Here is a 19,297-nt window from a genome sequence, read left to right on the forward strand (position 1 = left end):
TATTGCGTTGATCGTTGAATATCAGTTAAGTCACAAAGAAAAGAACACAAAGTATGTAGTTTTCAATCAGAAAATTCTTTTCACTTTGCAGTTTCAGGGAATGTTAAAACTGTGCTATCGATAGGTTAACGATATCGGTTTAACTGGAATGCCAAATGGCGCAAAATAAGGCTATTTTGTGGAAAAACAAGTACAAATGAGCATAGGAAATAATTTGTATTTAATGGAATCCCAATAAGAAATCGAGAAATGAACTGCTCACGGTTTCAGCACTATCCATACAATAATATGTATGCATATGTTTCAGTTCATGCAGGCACACGTTCTCAGTTGACTTTGCGTCGAGAGTACCCCACGCAGCTGCTGCAACTGAAAGTGTGCGTGCAATACACAAGAATATTTTAGTGTAAGCGTTGTTGTGTTTTGTGTTGTGGACATTTGTACACATGTGCGTGTATGTGTTGGATTGGTTGCTCTTCTGAACTGCGAAATATTTTTTTTGGCGGCTGGACAGAGGATGGACAGACTGGGTGCTGATGGGTACAAGAAATTTGTATATTTCTTCTTTTTTTTTATGTACATATTTTAGACATGACCGTTTGAAGACTTTTCCATTCCATTGCAGAAGATTTTATGTATGCTTTATTTGTTAATATATTTTGTAAATTTTACATACATTAATATACACACATCGATATGTTTAAGAAGAAGAAATTCCATACAGCTTTTTAATCTATCGCTTCGATATTTGAACTATCGAGTGAACATCGCAAGAGGCTTGAAGCTGAAGCTTCCACCTCTAAATCAAAACCAAAAGCATTTCTGATAGTCACGAATAAATTGCAAGAAAACTCGACAGTGCCAGAAGTTATAGCCACCCACAGTTGAAAGATCAGCACGGAGTGAAATGCGTGAATGTTCGTTCTTCATGCCAAAGCTTATTGTGCTCGGGAAATAGCCAAGTGGCCAAGAGACGACATGCAAATGGATCCATTCTGCATTTGTGGCGACGGAGACGTAATCAGCTAACTGGAATGATGCGATCGTTGACTCGCGCTGTGTACTTCCATGATGTTGGGGCATGCTTGTGGCAATTGTGGCGGCGAATTTCTTAAACCTGCAGGCCTACGCAGACCTACACAGCGGCACTTGTCGGCGGGACCAGTCCGCTGGCCTCGAGCTGGCGCCAGTGGGGGAATTCTCTGTGCAGTCTTCATAAACCTTAAAGCATTGGATTTCATTATCTTCAAATCTCTCCAGTACATAGACGAAAATCAATCTGAACGATTCGGAGGCCTTCTGTAGAGCGTGATGGAGTAGTTCGCGCAGGCCGAACGAGTACGAGTCGCCATCTCATGGCTTACCAATCGATGGCCTGGATCATCGTTCTTCTCGCCCCTTGCCAGCTTGGTAGTGAAGTTATTGTACAGTCGACCAGAGCACAGCGAGTATATCTCCGGCTTGAGGGCCACCAGATTGCCACCACTCTCGATGAGCGCCTCATCGTACTCGCACTCGTCGGGCGGCTGCTCGTCGCCACCATTACTGGAACCATTTAACTGACACGCTGTGTCAGTTGATTGCTGATCTTTGATGCTTACAGGGATTAACTCAATCAGAGCAGGACCAGTCTCGCCAAATTGACAACATCGAAGAGGTCGCCGAGCTCATCGACACCGCCCTGTTCCACCTGGACTGAGGAACGAGTAGGTACGCTGTTCACTCCGTCTCCGACTGCATCGTTCATATCTTACCTCCTCGATTGACGTATAAATTAAATATTTACTGATAATTGCAGAATATTACACGTTAATGCATGCCATTCTGTTTATGTTGTGGCCATTTAACTTTGCTACCGCTGCTCTTTGTCGCCTGCATGTGAAATAATATCTATCAAAGAATGTACGTATATCAATTCTTGCTTTGTTTTGCCGCTTTATGCAGTTTTATTCATTTTCTTTCAGTACAGGAGGCATTAAGCTGTTTGCCAGCCAAGAGCATGAACAGCCAGACAATTCCACAAATGCTTTAAAAAAATTGCTTGTGAAAATTGAAAACAAAACAGCAAATTCGCCAATGCTGCTGCCTTGTATTCATTCATAAAAGACTTAAGCTTTAATGGAGGACCAGATTTTGGTACAACTTTGCGTGTAAAGACCAAAGACAAGGCCAAATCAAGCGACTCTCGTAGAGGACTTAAAGCCCCGCGTAATCTTTGATATTAAAACCAACGAAAGGAGAGAGGAAACGAAACAGTGTTGAGAGGAGGCTGAAACGAGAAATTGAATGCAAGACACGTTGCAGGATTTATGGCCAAGGAGCAGCCGCCAAACGCAGACTAATAAACAGGCTTCAAAGGAGAGTGGGGTGGAAATTAAAAACCAAGGAATGGAACTGGGGTTGGGGCGTGGAGTACTGTGGCAAGTTCTTGGCCCCAAAAGGTTCGTGTGCGCCGAAAATTGTTGTGAAAATTATAGATAAAATATATACGTGAGTCAATGCAGCTGTGTGGGACTGGGAATGGGACTGGTGCTGCGGCTGGGGTTGGCAATCCTTTCCTTTTGGCCTTGGATTCAGTCGTGCGGCAGGCGAGTGAGAGTCAAATGAAACGAAAGACGAATGAAATGAAATGAAATGAAATCCTTTACCGTAAGAATTTCATGCACGTCAACACGTCCTGGCAGCGACAATGCCGTTGACAGGCATCTCAGGGCCCCGAAACCCTGCCCAAACACTGCCCCTGCCCCACCACTCTCCACTCGCTTGGCAATGTCTGAGGGCTGCGTAACAATTTCTGATTCATATGTTCTGAGGCCAGGCTAGGCCAGGCTAGGGCCAGTCTCGATGATTTATGATGTACGCACGCGAATCCCAAAATGAAAGGCGATAGAGGACAAGTCCTGTTCACAATCGAGGATGGACCCATGGGCTGTGCTCGTGACACGACAGTTGAGGCGAATTTGCGGCATGGAGTTTGACTCGAGATTGTCTTTCGATTTAGATTAAGTTTAAACATATGTACATAGTACCCATGGTCCCTGTTTATCAGTTGTTTGTGAGGTATGTAAGTCCTTTCAATTTCTTAATTGTTTTCGGATTAGCTATATAATCGCGCATAACGTAATGTGTCAAGCCACTCAGACATGTAACGACAAACTTAAAGCGAATGTCAATTAGTTCTTTAGCCAATCTATCAACTGTAAGTATTACAGATTTCCTGAGATTGCGTGACACGATGATTTCACTTTGAGGTGCCAGTTGGACCATCTCTGGGCCATATCAAACCCATCTCTCGCCCATCGGTTGCTAGTGGCGCTCCCATCACCGACTTCGTTGTGGGCCTTTAATCATTCAATAGGCAATTTGTTTGTACTCCTGGCAACGAAATGAAATGTTTCACACATTAGTCCGGTCAACTACTTCGCAGGGCAGAGCCTGGATCGGTGGGGGACAGGCGTCTCCAGCTACTATATTTAATATCATTTATCTTTCTTACGCTCCAATGTGCGGTCTGTGCGTGTGTGTGTGCCAGTGGCAGAGGGGGAATGGTGAGATGAATGCCTAGCGGTGTTGTTGTGATTTATGATTATCAAAGTATTTGTTACCTTTATGTCCAAATTATTTGCTCGCACATAAATCATTTTAGCTCCCCCTGGCCACTGCTGCAGGCCTTCGTCCACCTTCGGGGAGCCCTTGCCGCTTTGATTAATTTTCTTCAATTGCCGGCCGCGATTGGCGCCTCGATTTGTACTCGGAACTTGAATTTGGGATGGCAGAACGATTTGTTTGATATGCCAGACAGCCACTTGGCACATAATTCACACAATTGGTCAACAAGTCTGCCCCGTCGACCTACCCCCATCACCCCGCTGCCTGGATCCATCACAACTCCCAGCTAATCCACCCACCTATGCAAGAGCCCACTCGTCATGGCTGGGGTCTGTGCAATCTTAAGAGTAAACGCAATGAATTATGTATGTGCATATGTCTTTCTCCCTTTTAGAAGAAGAAGGCCCCAGTACATACATACATACAGACAGGGAACTGTCTGGCTTGAATACATTTTATTTTTAATTATGCACCATTTTGCTTCTTACCTTTGAGACAAGCGTGGTTCTACATTGTTCAAATACTACCAACAACTCATGTGCGATGCTTTTTTGAGTAGCATTTTGTAATAATTTCTACTCAAGTTACCTGTTGTAAAGTCTATTTTATACATATGTATGTATGTACATATGTGCACTAAAAAACTGATGAGACTTATTGGAAATAATAACTAACTATTGTTAGAATATTCTTGAAAAAAAACAATTTTTTTTTACTTTATTTTTATTATTTTTTTCTGTTTCACAGTTTTACTATTTTTTTACATTTTATTTGACAGTTTTTCTATTTTTGTTGTCGCTGCTTTTTATAGCAAGCGTCTCTATTGCAAGCGTGGCCGCCCCCGTACTACTTTATTTAATAAATCTACGCAACCTTCACCAGGAATCGAACCTGGGACCGAACTGTGACGCAAACATGCAGGCCCCATTGCCCATTGCACCACAGCCGGCGGCGAAATGACCGCAGAAAAAGTGTTGTATAAGCTTATTCTCAGCTGTGTGCCACGTGGTATGGAGAATTTGACCACGGTTTGAGGCTAAAATTAATAAACTTGTTCTGGTCACACTCAGCTTCTTTCAAAGCTATTTTTTGTTTCTTTAATTGTATTTATTTGTATTTTCTTTGCCTATGCACTCTGTGTCTGAAATAAACAGTTGGGAAGTCTAAGGCTCCATAAGTAAGTTTTGCATCCCGTCCCTTTTGACCCACAAGGGTCGAGAATCTTTGACATCCAACATTTTGAATAATCGCAGTTCCGTAGAGGATGGCCATAGCTATCAGATCTCAGAAAAAGAGTCCGATTTAATCAATATTATTATTGCCAGAGGGACAAAATTAACTTGAAGTGCCTACCCCCCCACACCCTGTGGCAACCAAACAAAGCTTGCTCATTCCCTCTCACTCTGCCTCGTGCAATGTTCGGCTCTGAGGAAGAGTGGCTGCTCTTTTGAGTGTGTGTGTGGTGTGAGAAGTTGTGCAGATGTGAAAATGTATGTATACAGATTGGATAAACAAATTTTGCACTTCAACTACAATCTCTATATCTGTCTCTCTCTCTCTCTCTCCCGGCCAGCCCGACATTGCCTACTTATTATGAGCCCCGCCCCCTTCCGCCACCGAAAAAGGCCGAAAACCTCTCAAATCTACAATAGAAAACTGAAAACGCCATTCCGTAGGGAATGGCCATATCTATCAGATCACCAATTTGGGATCCGATCGGATCATTATTATAGCCAAAATGAAGAAATTAATTTGCAGTGGCTAAACCCACCCTGTCCCGCCGCTTTTGTTGTTCTTTTCACATTCTCTCATTCACACTCTGCTTCTGCTTCACTCGGCCCCTGCCCCTGCCTCTGCCTCAGCGACTTTTAACCCACCCCGTCCCGCAGCTTATATTTGTTTTTTTTTTTGTGTGCGGGCGCTGCCTATGCCTGCCGCGAGTCTGCAGCATGAAGTAATTATATATATAACTACTTCATGGTCTGCAGTGTGTGGGTCTAGGGAAGGGCGGCGAGCTAACGGAGCGTGTTGGTGTGAGAAGTGTTGTAGATGTAGATGTAGATGTGGATGACAGATGAAGAAAACATTTAAAATTTGACAAAACAACGTTTGAGCTTCCTTCTGTTTTTCAAATAAATAATTCCCAACAGGTTCAAGCCCTCAACTAGTTTTATGGGAAGTTTTCGGTTTTCTGCTAAAGTTGGTTGGAGGTGCGTGATCGCATGTTGATTTTTCTTATTTAATGTGGATTATGATCTCATTTTAATTTTTGTATAGGCCCGGCTTGGTTGGTTTGCCGGGCCGAAAATAAATAAATAAAATTACGCGTATACAAGAAGAGTTTCTCAGATGTGAAATCTTTAATGTTTTTGGACGGGAAAGCTCATGCTTTTTCGTATGTGCCTATGGCCATTGCTGACTTTCCAACCGCTTTTCTCTGGACTGCTTTAAGTCTGAGTTTTCGCAATTTTCTGCAGCGTAAATTCAATTGAATATAGTATTTGTTGCGCTGTTGTTGTCGTTATTGTTTTAAATCGATGCCCGAGGCAATGGCCACAATCCCACTTCCACTTCCGCACGAGCAGCGGCGGCAGAAAATAAAAAATACAACAAGCCGGCCATTGCAGGGCCACCCATATACTCCGTACACCCGTACACCCGTACACCCACCCATACACTCGTGTGCGCCCAAAAAAAAGGGTTAAAACAATAGAAAATATTGCCAGCGATGGAGATGGGATCGGTTGGGTGGTCGGGCGTTGGGAGTTGGGTGTTGGGATTCTGCTGGATGGAAAACAATTCTTTATATGTTGTATGGTATAATGCTGTGAACGCTTTTAACGGCCCGTTCAGCTGCTGTGCCTTCCCTCTTCCTCTTTCCATACCCACTCCGCCATTCTGCACGCCAAATCATTATTACAAAAACAATATGAGGGAAAGAGAGAGACTTGCTGCGACTTCCGTGCTTATTCCTTGGCCGGCTAAACTCCTTTTCAGCAGCCGGGCCCTCGGCCTCCGTCTGTGCGCCCCATTTGCTCGACATTTTTCAACCCAAGCACGAACCCGAACCCCAGAAACCCAAGGGCTGAATATGGCTGCCCCGGACATCGAATCCTTTCGTTCATAAATCAAGTCTTTGGTTTAATTAAATCTTGTGTTGGCGGTAAAAACTCGAGCAGAACAAAATACCAAAAAACAAGAACAAGAACAACATCAGCAGCGGCAGCTAAGGCGGAAAAAAATAAAAGCTGAAACGAGCAGCCAGACAAGGAGCCGCAGTAGCACCAGCACCAGCAGCAGCAGCAGATGATGAAGGAGCCACAGCATCAGCAGCAGCAGTCAGGAGCCCGCCCAGGAGCTGGAGCTGAAGCTGGAGTCAGCGCCTCGGGGCCTGTGCCTGGGCAAGAATAGGAGATGGCAGCAGCCAAATATTTGCATAGCAGGCAACAGTCTAAGCCGGGATATGGGATCCACAAGAGGACTGCAGATGAGCATGGGAATTGGGTGGTGGGCATGGCATTGTCGACTCGTCACGTTTTAAATGTCGCCGTCGCCGTTGTCGTCGACGCGGTTGTCCTTTTCATATTTTCTTTTTGCAAACTCATTTCCTTTTGTCGGTTTTCGTGGCGACCAAAACCCCCTTTGACTTCTTGTTTCGGCTTTCATCTAAAACGGGCTGTTTGCAGTCATTTAAGCCCCGCTGTAGGTTCTTGGCCTGCAACATTTGGCACCAAATCAATACGAGGGAAAGATATTAAACGAATAAATTAAATAAAAACCCCGCCAGAGTTTCGGTTGGAGAACACCTACAACTTTTATAGAGCAAGTAAAAAATGTCTTCACAAGCTTAAGCAATTTATTTTTAGTAAGCTGCTATAAGTGACACGGCACACCATTAAAACTGTATGAATTTCCACTTGATTGATCAGCATACCAGCTCTGCTCAGCTCATCCTTGGCATCAGCATCAACAGCAACAGCATCAGCATCGACACATTATAAGACTCTCTCATGCGAAATATTTTAATAAATCTATGCGAATCAATGGTGGACAATTCAATACCTCTGGACAACAATACATTCCTGCTCAGTCCACACTGCCATCGAAGCTTGTGGATTCCTATTGTTAATATCTAAGCCTTGGCCACAAGCAGCAGCAGCTGGAGCAGGAGGAGCTGATATCCATGTTTCCATGGCAATCGAGTAGTAGAGTTTATTAATTTGATTTTGTTCAAGAATTGTACATTTTTCTGTATGGCCAGAGGCCACAAATTGGACTACACACTAATTGGGTTTGCCCAAGGAGCGGGAGTTCAGCAGAAATCCTGGATTCCTGGACTATGGCGATGAGGATGACGGCGGCGATGATGACGATCCTGACCAGCATGTCTGCTTCGGGGGAGTCCAGTCGGCTGCTTGGCATATTTTCTCGATGGAAACATTTCTTAAAAGTTTTCCTTTCTGGTAACCGCCATGCGCTTGGCAAGTAGTAAAAAGTTTATAAGCATTTCCCTTCCAACTTTCCCTTCCCCTTCCCCTTTCCCTGCCCCATCCATCCCTCGACAACCGTTCAACCCCCCAGGCCGTTTATTGTTTACCACAACCTCAGTTTTTGCTAATTTTGAGTATTGCCACCGTAAATCTTTTCATTAAGAAAACTTTGCATAAGTTTTCCCCGCAGTTTCTTCTTCCTTGCCCTTTTTCTCTCTCTCTCTCTGTCTCTGTCTCTGTCCCTCACTCATTTTCTCGTACTCTTTGCTGCTCCCTCACTCGTTCCCCCTTTTCGACCATTTCTATTGCCTAGACGCCTTTTCTTCGGCTCGACGTGTTTTCGTTATTAGTCTGATTAATTTGGCTCTTTTCATAAATTGCCAACAGCTCCCAGCCGCAGCTTGCCAGCCTCTTAGGCAAACGCCGCCCTGCCCCACGACACCCCCACTCCACCCTAGGACCCCGGCTACAGCGCCACCTCTTCCAAGGACTTTCACAAAAAAACCCAACCCCACCAGGCCAGCAGCAGCCCAACAGATCCCCGCTAAACAAGAAACTCTTGCGCAAAACTCGCGAGCTCAACGAATTTTTGATACTTTGACTGCAAGAAGAAAATATGAGTCAACAATTTCCCATTAACTCTTCACAGAAAAACCAAATAAACATGTTTCAGGAGAAGAAAGATTCCCATTGGAGACACATGTCACAACATAAATGAATAAGCGAATATACTCTGCACTCTTGTGCTCTTTGCCAAGAGAAAAAGTCTGCCAAAAACTCGACATGAACCTTTTTCCGACTTTTGGACTCGTCTATACCCCCCTCTCGGTCGTCTTTTCCTTGTGCACCCCTCATGGTAGATGGCAAGATGAAGAGTAGAGGCGAGGGCTAAGGCGGAACGGCGAAGCCGGCAAACTCTTCAGGAACCACATCATACATTATCCTAATAAAGGATAATTCATTAGTATTTGAACTTTTTGGCATTTTTTGAAGTCTTTTGGCTGACGGACCAAGCGCCATTTTAATTGCTGACGGTTTTCTCGGGAATTCACTGCCCCGCTCTCACAACAGCCAACCGCCAGGATCCACGACTGCTCCTTGGGCATTTAATTACGTTGATTTGTGGAGCCTTTTTTTCTACTAGATTTTGTAGTATTTATGCGATGAGCTTCCGCTTCAGTTTCAGCAACAGCTTTAGATTTCACTCTTTCTAGCTTTTTAGCGTTTTGGCGTTTTGTATTAAAAAATTCCGCTCTGCATTCAAGCTGGTGGGCTGGTCGCCGGGAAGGGAATCTGCTATGGAATTTGCCACGAATTTTTATTAATAAAAATTTCATAAAATCAATAACAACACAAAGTAACGAAGATAAAATGAAACCTGCAGTGTGTAAAGCTAGACAATGTTGTCCTTGGAGCTGCTTTAAGTGGGTTTTAAATTTATACAAAATTCTTTTGCAAAATGCAAGGCAAAGGCTGAAGAAACTCATCTCTGTCTCGAATTATTAAACAGTAGACTTGTAGCTGAAGCAGATTATTCTGTTGCAATGGAGAACTCTTATTTTTTTGGTTCCAGTTCCGCTGGAAGAAAGGGTAGCAGGGCTAAAGCAGGGCTGGATGCATAGTTGTCATTAGTGCAGCGTGGCCACAGCCGGGACAGAGTGCGATGCGAGGGCTTTTGAAAAATCGACGTCGTTCCTTTGCTAAGCCAAAAGGTAAAGTGGAAATAGCGGAAAAGCGGATAGCGGAAAAGGTACATGGGTGGGTGTGGGGGTAAGTTTAGAGTGTCGGGGAAAGTGCAAAGACAGCACACAAAGTGTGTCTGTGTGTGTGTGTGTGGTATCTTCTTTTAAGCTGTCAGCTTTGCACCACCATCGGGCCCTCACCCTGCCTCCACCATCACGTCACTCATTATGCGCTGTGGCACTCGCTGCCTTAGCCTGACATATATTAGTATGGATTTTTAATGGATTTTGGCGTTAAACTAATGTCACAGCTTCGTTGTTGTCTCCTCACTGGCAGCACTGTGATGTGGTTAGATGGTTATGTGGTGCGGAGAGAAGAGGCGAAAAGGCAGACAAAGGGAAAGCGGGACAGAGAGAGAGAGAGAGAGAGAGAGAGAGATGGTAAAGTCCTTCACTTAAAGTTTCCCCTCTTACTCCTTGTTGTCTGCCGTTGGTCCAACATATTGTCGGCGGTTAGCGACTTGAAAGGCGATTCGTTTCAGCTTGGAAAACTATTAATTCTGAAGCAGGCTCCTGCTCCTCTGCTGTTGCCGCTGCTTCTGCTGGTGTGGATAGTGTGAGGATGAAGGTGGCGTAGGGAATGGAAAGGAACACTCTAATGTAGTAATGGTGTAAGATGAAGAATAATGGTAAGCAGTCGGTAACAAGATGGATGGAGGATATCAGGGGACAAAGAATAAACGAAATTAAGACTAGGGGTAGATATGTAGATACATTTTGAAGTCTCGTTGGGAAGACTTTTAAAGATAATTTCTATTTGCAGAGCCTAATTCAGACATGTCTATATTTAAGTATAATTTGTTCGAGCTAAAAGAAAAACAAAGCATATCTGGAGTTGTTTTTCCGTTGAAAAATTCTCAAAGGAAAAGCCAACCCAAAAAAGGGAAAATCATTCGAAATTCTTGGCATTTCACCACTTGCCGTAGATGTCTCGCTATGCCAGTGGCAGTGCCAAGTCCTTAGAGCTGTCTCCCACACAACCCTCAAAAGAAATGCGTCACCACCTGATCGCCTATCCAATGACTTGGCTCGTTCTCGTTCGCCCACCCACCCTCTGACTGTCTCGCTCTGTCACTGGGCCATATCCATACGCACATCCCGCTCGCACTCGCCCGTCAGGCCCATTCGTGTTGAGAATTTTCTTGAATAAATGTTGCGGTTAACCACAACTTATAATTGGTCGAAATGCCTTACGCCTGCCTGCCCGCTCTTCGAGTGTGTGTGTCGGGTTTTGTGAGTGGGTGGGTCGACTTACCCTTAGCCAGAGTGCGACTGCGTAAGTGTATGTGTGGGTGTGTGCTTATGCCAGTGCCCAAAATATTGATGCCAGCTATCAATAAAGAAGTATTTATAATTTACTGCTGCAATCGAAATATAAAGAAAAAGAAAGAACGCAGTGCCTCAGCGAAAAGTAAGGCAATCGCAAAAGCTTTTGGCCTGGCGCCATCTGGCGTCTTGGGTCTGAAGCAGCTGCGAAAAAAATCGAGAAGCCAGAGAAAAAATATCCTGTAAACAGCAACAAAAACGTGGGCACGGAGCGCCAAAACGCCAAAAAGTTTCGCCTCTGCCTCTGAGGGAGCAGTGTCTTGGACTTGGACTTGCACTTGGAAGTCAGGAGCCCATGGAAGCGTACTGAAAAGGGGGTGAATGTCTAAGTTCATAGAGGGTTCTGCGCAGACTCATACACAAACACACACACACACACACACACCTGCACATTTACTCCTTGAGAAGGAGCAGACAACCCCGAAGTTCCTTGAGACGCTTGCCTTGTACATTTTCTTTTTAGCTGGCATTTTTCTTAAGAAAACTTTCGCAAGCTTTGCGTGCTTATTAACATATTTTTCTTCTTAACTTGGATTTTTTTCGCGATTCGCAGGATGTTGCCTGCCAGATGGAGCCACAGGGAGTGAAACGAAATAAAAATAAAAACATAGTTCGTCAGTTGACTTCAGGAGTTCCCACAAAGACGAATACTGTGTATTAAGTCTTTGCACACGATTGCCATTTATTAGGTTTTATAATCGTTCCTTGTAGGGTATCCAAGGTTCCCCCTTCAGCCTGGCCCCTGGAAGCCCTTTGCATATTTCCGTTCCCTGTCCCTCCAGTCACTCTCCACACTTGTTATGCCGCGATTTTCGGCGCTGTTCTTGCTGCTAATAACTAAACATGCGTAATGAAAACTAATGAATAATGTAATCATTTTCCATTTTCTAATTTTGATATTTTAATTAAAATGATTTGCAACTCGTAAAAACCGCAAAACGATTTCAAATCATTTCATGTTGGAGCACGCACGGGTGGGGCGCCGGCCGGGGCCCCTTGTTGGGGTCTCCCGGCGCGGCATCACAAATGTTATTCAAATCATATCATACATTAAAATTTTGTTGTGTTATTTTTTTTGGGCCTTCTGCTTTTTGGCATTACCCACTCAGGCACACACACACTTTCATGGCCTGTTGTCTGGTTTTTGTTGTTTCTGCGGACGCCATTTTGTTTTAAAATGATCGCATTTATATTGCAATTGCCGAAAAATCAAAATCAAAATCATTTCTGGCCGCTGCAATGCCTCCCGGCGTTGTCCGCTCTGGACATTGTCGACATTGTGTGTGCCCCAAAAACATGGCCAGAACAATATTTGTTCTGGTCTGAATATATGTATATGTACAATATGTATATGTACACACATCTATATCTAAATAAATGTGCATTTATGTGTGTGTTGGCCTTTTGTGTGGTAAGCGCGTTTCGCTCTTTGTGCTCGCCCAAAATGTGCGGAGTGGTCAAATCGGGATTCGGATGGTGTGGAATGGGCTCTGGCTCGTTCTCGAACTCTTTGAATAGTCAAATGTTTGAATTTTGTCGTTGTTTGCTGCTGTTTTTGTTGCTGCCATTGCCATTGCCACTGCCACTGCCCCCACTTTCGGCTACAAAATAATACAAATATGCTGGAATATAATGAATAAAATAATGCATGCGAATGCATTTTATTAAACATGAAATATGATTTTATTTCCCCCAATTGAGAGCATACCAGAATTAGTAAAAAAAAATATGCCAAATCTAATATCAAATGAAAAATGAGCAGTTGAAAAACGCTGCTAGTGGGAACGACTAGATAATACTCTATCAAATGGCAGTTGTCCATAACATCTAAGATTTCAGTGTGGACTGGATGTGGGTAAAATAAATGCCAGATTCGAACCCATATACAGATTTGAGTACCAATGTGCACCGCCTCCAGCGGCATTACAAATATTTTCGATTATAGAAAATTAAATCTCTTGTCAATTAGTCATTTGGATGGATTTAATTGTTTAGTATTAATAAGTTTTGTTGGAACTTATTTGGTATTTCTTTAGCATCGAGATAGTTTGTTATAGTCCTCTCAAGACTTAGGCCCTGTCCCTGCCAGTTGAGGTAGTTAATTCCAGTGCCATTTTCGATCTTCAGAGACCACATAATGAACATTTTAGTGGAGGGGCAGCGGTCCGGAAACCGCAAAAACAAAATGTTTTCTAAACTCAATGGATGGCTACGGTGATTTTTCGGTGTAGGTTTATTATTTATTTATAATTTTTAAAAGGAAATTCAATCATGCACATCAGGCATACGGCAGACGGCAGCCAGGGCCAGGGCACATTCGCCAGTGCACTCGCTCTACTTCGCTTCTACTCTGTCTCGGTTGCACATGCAAGAGCATATGGAGAGAGAAGGCTGTATGCAGTCAGAGTTAGCGGGCGAGCGAGTGAGTGAGAAGCAGCTGTGCAAATGAAATCAATTTAGTAGCAAATTGCATAATTCGACTTTAATATAAATTTTCGTGCTTTTGCGCCTAAAATGTTGCCCAAAGTGTCGCTTGACATGTTTCTCTCGCTCTCTCTTTCTCCAGCCATCTCTCTCTATTTTTAGTTTTATCCTTCTCTTTCACTTTGTCAACGGATGTGTGTGTATGTGTGTGTGTGTGTGTGTGTGTGTGTGTGTGTGTGTACGTGTGTGTAGTCGTGCATTAAAATTAATTAGATTCGAGGGAGTAATTCCAGCGACAACCGCACGAATTAATTGATTCAAATCAATATTCGGCATTTCGGACCATTACTCCTCTCTGCCCTCTGCTCGACACACAAAAACCAACCAAAAACCGAAGCTCGAAGCGTTGTCCCAGCCCCTCCATTCTACCTACTACTACATGTACTACTTATATGTAGTATGTATCCATCCGATGGGGAGATTGCTTTGCCGTTACCCATGACGTCAGCGCCTGGCCGCACTAACAAACCATATTGAATACGTGCTCGAATCGTTAAGAGTTCAGTTTGATTTGCCTGACAGTTTTAAACCGATGTCCAACATTGTTCGGCTTCCCATGTTTTAGACCTCTGACCATCCGCATTCCTATCGCCACCCCCCAAAAGGGCCAATCCCATTCCATCCCATTCCATCCCATACCATACCATCCACCACAGCAGAAGTGCAGCGCCAACATGGGACGCAAATGTGGCAGATGATTACCAGCTACTGCTGCTGCTGCTGCTGCTGCTGCTGCTGCTGCTGCCCGTTGCTGTAGGTGACACACGGGCTTAGACGCAGTTGATTGCGGCCAAATATCCCAGCCACATAAATACGTACATATGTACATAAACATAGATAACCACACATGTATGTATCTGCTTATAAAGATATATAAAGCCATAAAGCACACACAAATTAAGTATATATAGAGTGGTCTTGGATCTGTCTGGGATCAATGAATAAAATAAAAGTGATTTAGTATGGTATTGGATAATCTTTTCTTTAATTGTAATCACCAATGGCGAAACTGTTCATTAATTGAACCCAAGAGGCGCCAAAAGAGTGCTCTGAAATGCCGTCTGTTGGCTGTACTTACGCCCTGACCTTTTGACCCCCAGCTGCCACCTGTCCACACTGAACTGCCCTGCACTGCATTCCTTCCGCTCGACCAGAAACCCAATGCAGCAGCAGCAGGAGCAGCAGAGAAGAGCACACCAACAAAAAAAGCAAAGAGGGCGGAAAATTAAAGGAATTGGATTCAGTCAGTCAGTTGGTGGGGGAAAACAAATACGAATACAACAACTATAATGCAGAAAAGCCACGCAAGGGTGCCATGAGGATGCTATCGGTTGGGTTGGGTGGCTGGCTGGTGGTTCAAGGTGGTTCGAGGATCATGGGTGGTGCTGCCTTGTCAAAGCGCGAATGCCAAAAATGTGCAACGCCAACGGCAACATCCAAAAAGCGGAAAATGCTGAAACAAAAAAGCACAATGGGAAAACCGCAACGAAGAATGTTTTCATACCTTTTGTTTGGCTGTATACAGTATGCATGTGTATCCATATATGTATGTATGTATGTGTATGTGGCTATATGGGTGTGAGCAGTGCCCGAGTGAGAGGTGCAAGAATGTACAAGCCGTTAAATATTTTCATGAACAGATTTCCAGGGGCGTGGATTGAGCCAGAGATCTGCATAATTCTGTGCTAACCTCAGAAATCACTGCATTATTTTAATGGTCACTGAAAACAGTACGGGGCTGGACGGCCAGAGAGCTCGGTGGTACAGTAATGCCTGCTTCTGTTACTGCTTCTACTTTTGGTGTTGTTACACATTTTCTAATTATAAAGTTTATATTTGACAGAGCAAGAGTTCTCGGTAAAAGGAAGCCGCCGCTAATTAAGCGAACTTCCTTCCGGCCGAAGAACAAGACAACAAAAAAAGGCTTCCTATATTAAACCCACCACCCACCTTCCACTGAACACTCGTACGCTTCCTTTTCACCTTCTAATTGGCATCATAATCAAATATACACCCACGCGTACACCTACTAATATTCACTTGCACACACACACACAAACACACAGACACACAGGAACAGTCATGCATAATTGAGAGACGAGAGAGAAAGTTTTGAATGGCCTCGTACATGCGGAAAAGGGGTACGTATGGGTGGGTATGCGGCAAATGTGAAGCAAATGAAGCAAGAGCTAAAAAGATTATTTCCATTATGAGTGGGCCAATAAAAGGAGCCAGCAGGTGTAAGCCGTAAGGCCAGCGAGGGTTGCTCGAGCACCATACGACCATACGTGCAGGCAGATTAAATCTCTATAAGTCTCCTGTATATGTATAAAACTATAAAGATTTCATTAGAAAACAGTCAAGTATTGGCTAAGGATTGAATGAAGCCATATTTAAAGCAGAAAAAAAGAACTGGAACATTTGCATTGCCAAAAAATATATACGCCAAAGGCATATTTTCGACAGGTAGGTAAGTAATTTGCTGAAACTATGCCACAAGCCATAAAGCAGCAGATACTCAGAGTTCCTTAGCCCTTAAAATATAGCAAAGGTTGTGATACATTTCTTGGCAGGAGGAAAGCCTCTTAAGGAAAAGTTTTCCCCTTCGATATTAGCCGCAAAACTGCTTGAGCGGCCCCCATGACACTTTCAAACTTGTCTCGTCTCATCTTCTACTTGAGAGCGAGATCCCATTCGGTTTGCTTGTTTATCACCTTAATTAAGGCCTGGCAAAAAGGCAACAGCAACGGCAACGGCAACGACAAATGGCTAATAAGAAAAATGAATTTTATTGTGAGGCAAAGTAACATGCAACAAATGAAGGACCTCCAGCAGCTAAAGCTCCATTCCACTCAACTCCAGCGCCACTCCATTCCCCACTTCACTCCACTCCACTCCACTCCATTCCACTCAACTCAAGTCGGCTCCTCCTCTTCCGGTTAACTCTTTGAGCCGGCGATGGTCGCCACGGGATTTGGATTTTACCCATGTGAAACGTGTTAATATGCGAGGCAGCACACGTACCATGGGGTTGGGTTCTATGCCGTGGTGTAGTGTTGGGTGGGATAGGTTAAAGAATGCCTGGCGAAGGACTAAATCAGCGTCTCAAGTGGTTTCCTCTAGACCTTCCTGGCGCTTAGCTTAGCTACTCGTACAATGTCGAGGAGTGCCGTGCCGCCTCATATGACTCTGTATACATTTGCGTCTTGGTGTTTGTTTGAAATGTTATCAAGCATCGCAAGTAATGGGTAGAATTTTTAATTATTCACCCCCTACCCACACACGGCTGCATACTTTAGGGCGCTGGGGCGCTCCCAGTACCCAGTACCCAGCACCCAGGACTCGGGACTCGTTGCTCGGGACTGGGCTAATTTGTTATGCGAAACATCTTCAGCAGGGAAATAATTAAAAAGTTTTTTTCCAATGGGTGGAAGTCCCTTTAGTACTCTTCCTCTACTCTCTCCTCTCTCCTCTCCATTACCATCTGTGAGATGCCGTGCCACGCCCTCTAGTCTGGTATCGATCTCTTATTTATCTGCTGCTTAATCTCGTTTGTGCCTGTCCGGATCCGGCTACGGTTACCTTTTTGCGGTTACCGCATCCTCTCCATTTGCTCTCCACTCATTTGTTACGCTTCGCGTCCTGTAACACTCTACGCGAGCTTTAGTGTAGTCTACTCTTTTGCTTTAGTGTATTTTTATGGCCATGCCAGGATAGGTGAGAGCAAACCCACCTAGCGACTCCGCGAATAGTCTTCTGCCTGCTCCATCTCCAGTTCCAGCTGCAGCTCCAACTCCAACTACGGTTCTACGTTCTGGTTGGATTGCGATATTTTCCTGCCTGTACGCCCGCCATCCGCCTTGCCGGGGGCACCACTCGGTTTGCAGCTTAATTGGATGCCGCAATGTGAAATAAATTGAGCAGAAAATTACGTTTCCCGCAAAATCTAAACCACACTCTAGATATACTCGTACACACAGCACACGGATATGGATTGGGCCCTAAGTTTTTGCTTTCGCCATTGTCCTCTCAGGTGTCGTTAAAGTGTTGAACAGCGTCGGAAAATCTTGATTGGCCGTTCAGACTGCAGAGCAAACGGAAAGGGATAGGAGACCAGGACAGAGAGATTTTAAAGCCATTGAAAACTCTCACACACAGTCTTTGCACACGTTGATAAAGAGCTAAATATTTATTTTGAAAAGCAACGATATCGAGGGATACGGATCTGATTTATTGATATTGTATGTATTTTACTGTAGATTTGATGTGATCGAGGAACAGGGAATCTGTATTTCTTGAGCGATGTTGGATATTTGACTCTTCTCTGTTCTTGGCATCTTGTTCTGGATTTCCGCTCCTAGTTATGCGCTCTAACAGGTTCAGGCAGGTAGAAAGAAGACAAGACTACTCGCCCGACCCACTTTAAGCCCGAGTTCAACGATTTCAAGACAGTGCGTATCTTCTTACTGACGCAATTCGCCTTCTCGCCGCAACCATTATTCGGCGTGCACTGCTTCGACGACGAGTCAATGTCACATTCCGAGTCCGAAGTGGGGCAATCAGCAAACGCCGTCGGCAGAGATATTTCCGAGGATAGCTGGCACGAGTTCCAGAGAGAACTTGAGGACGCCGTGCTTTTGAAAGATGTCTGAGAGGTCTCCCGGGCCGAGCTCCAGCCACGATCGCAATCAGTTATATATGTTGCTGAAATCGATCTTCCAAGCGATACGGCAACCTTTTCGAGCGGCGACGATCTCTTCGAGGCCTCTGGGCTCCAGTTTACAGAAACACTCTCCATGGCACTTGAATAAAGAACAGACTAACTAAAACTAAAAATTTAATGCTGCTACACAAAACCAAACACAACTATTTTGTACACACTAGTGTTTATAATGACAGCAATTTCATATCCTAGACACAACATTTCAGTAGAGTGGGAATACTCAAATAGAGGGTTGCTAAGTATACAAATAATCAGCTGACTGCCAAATTACTATTGAAGCTGACTGAAATGACTCTATTGCACCGGTTCAATAATCCGTTTCCCTCCCCAAGCCAAAAACCATATGGTTTATTTTTGTTATTAATTTTTCATAATTTTATTTAATATAATTGTTGAATTTAATGTTCATTGAAATCTTTACGGACTTTCTCTCTGATTCAATTTCGTTCGTTTCTCAAATAAAATTGGTAATTACATTTATTTATTTGTATTACAAAGAAATAATTTCTTTTTTGTTTAATTTTCTTTCAGCACAAAATTCAGTTTTTATTTTTGGATGTATATTATATGTACGTGAGATCTTTGCATCGCTGCTACATGACAAGTACACATACATACATATATTTAGTTATTTTCGTTATTTTGTTTGAATCTTGTGGACTTGGTGTTTCCCCTGGTATACATCAATTAAATATTTACTTCGATTCTGTTAGTTAATACATATGGTGTATATATATATTTAAAGAATGTGCTATTTTGGACATCTCTAACCGATTCGCTTAACACTAATTGCCATTGCATAGTATCGTATAATATTCATGTCCTCCGCACGGAAGGGGTTCCGTTCCTTTTTAATCGGAACCCCCCGGCAGAAAAGATTTTGTTATGGAATTTCCACTTAGGAGCTAGCAAAAAAAAAACGA

This window comes from Drosophila guanche, unplaced genomic scaffold (assembly GCF_900245975.1).
Source record: "Drosophila guanche unplaced genomic scaffold, DGUA_6, whole genome shotgun sequence".
NCBI classification, from domain to species: Eukaryota; Metazoa; Arthropoda; class Insecta; order Diptera; family Drosophilidae; genus Drosophila; species Drosophila guanche.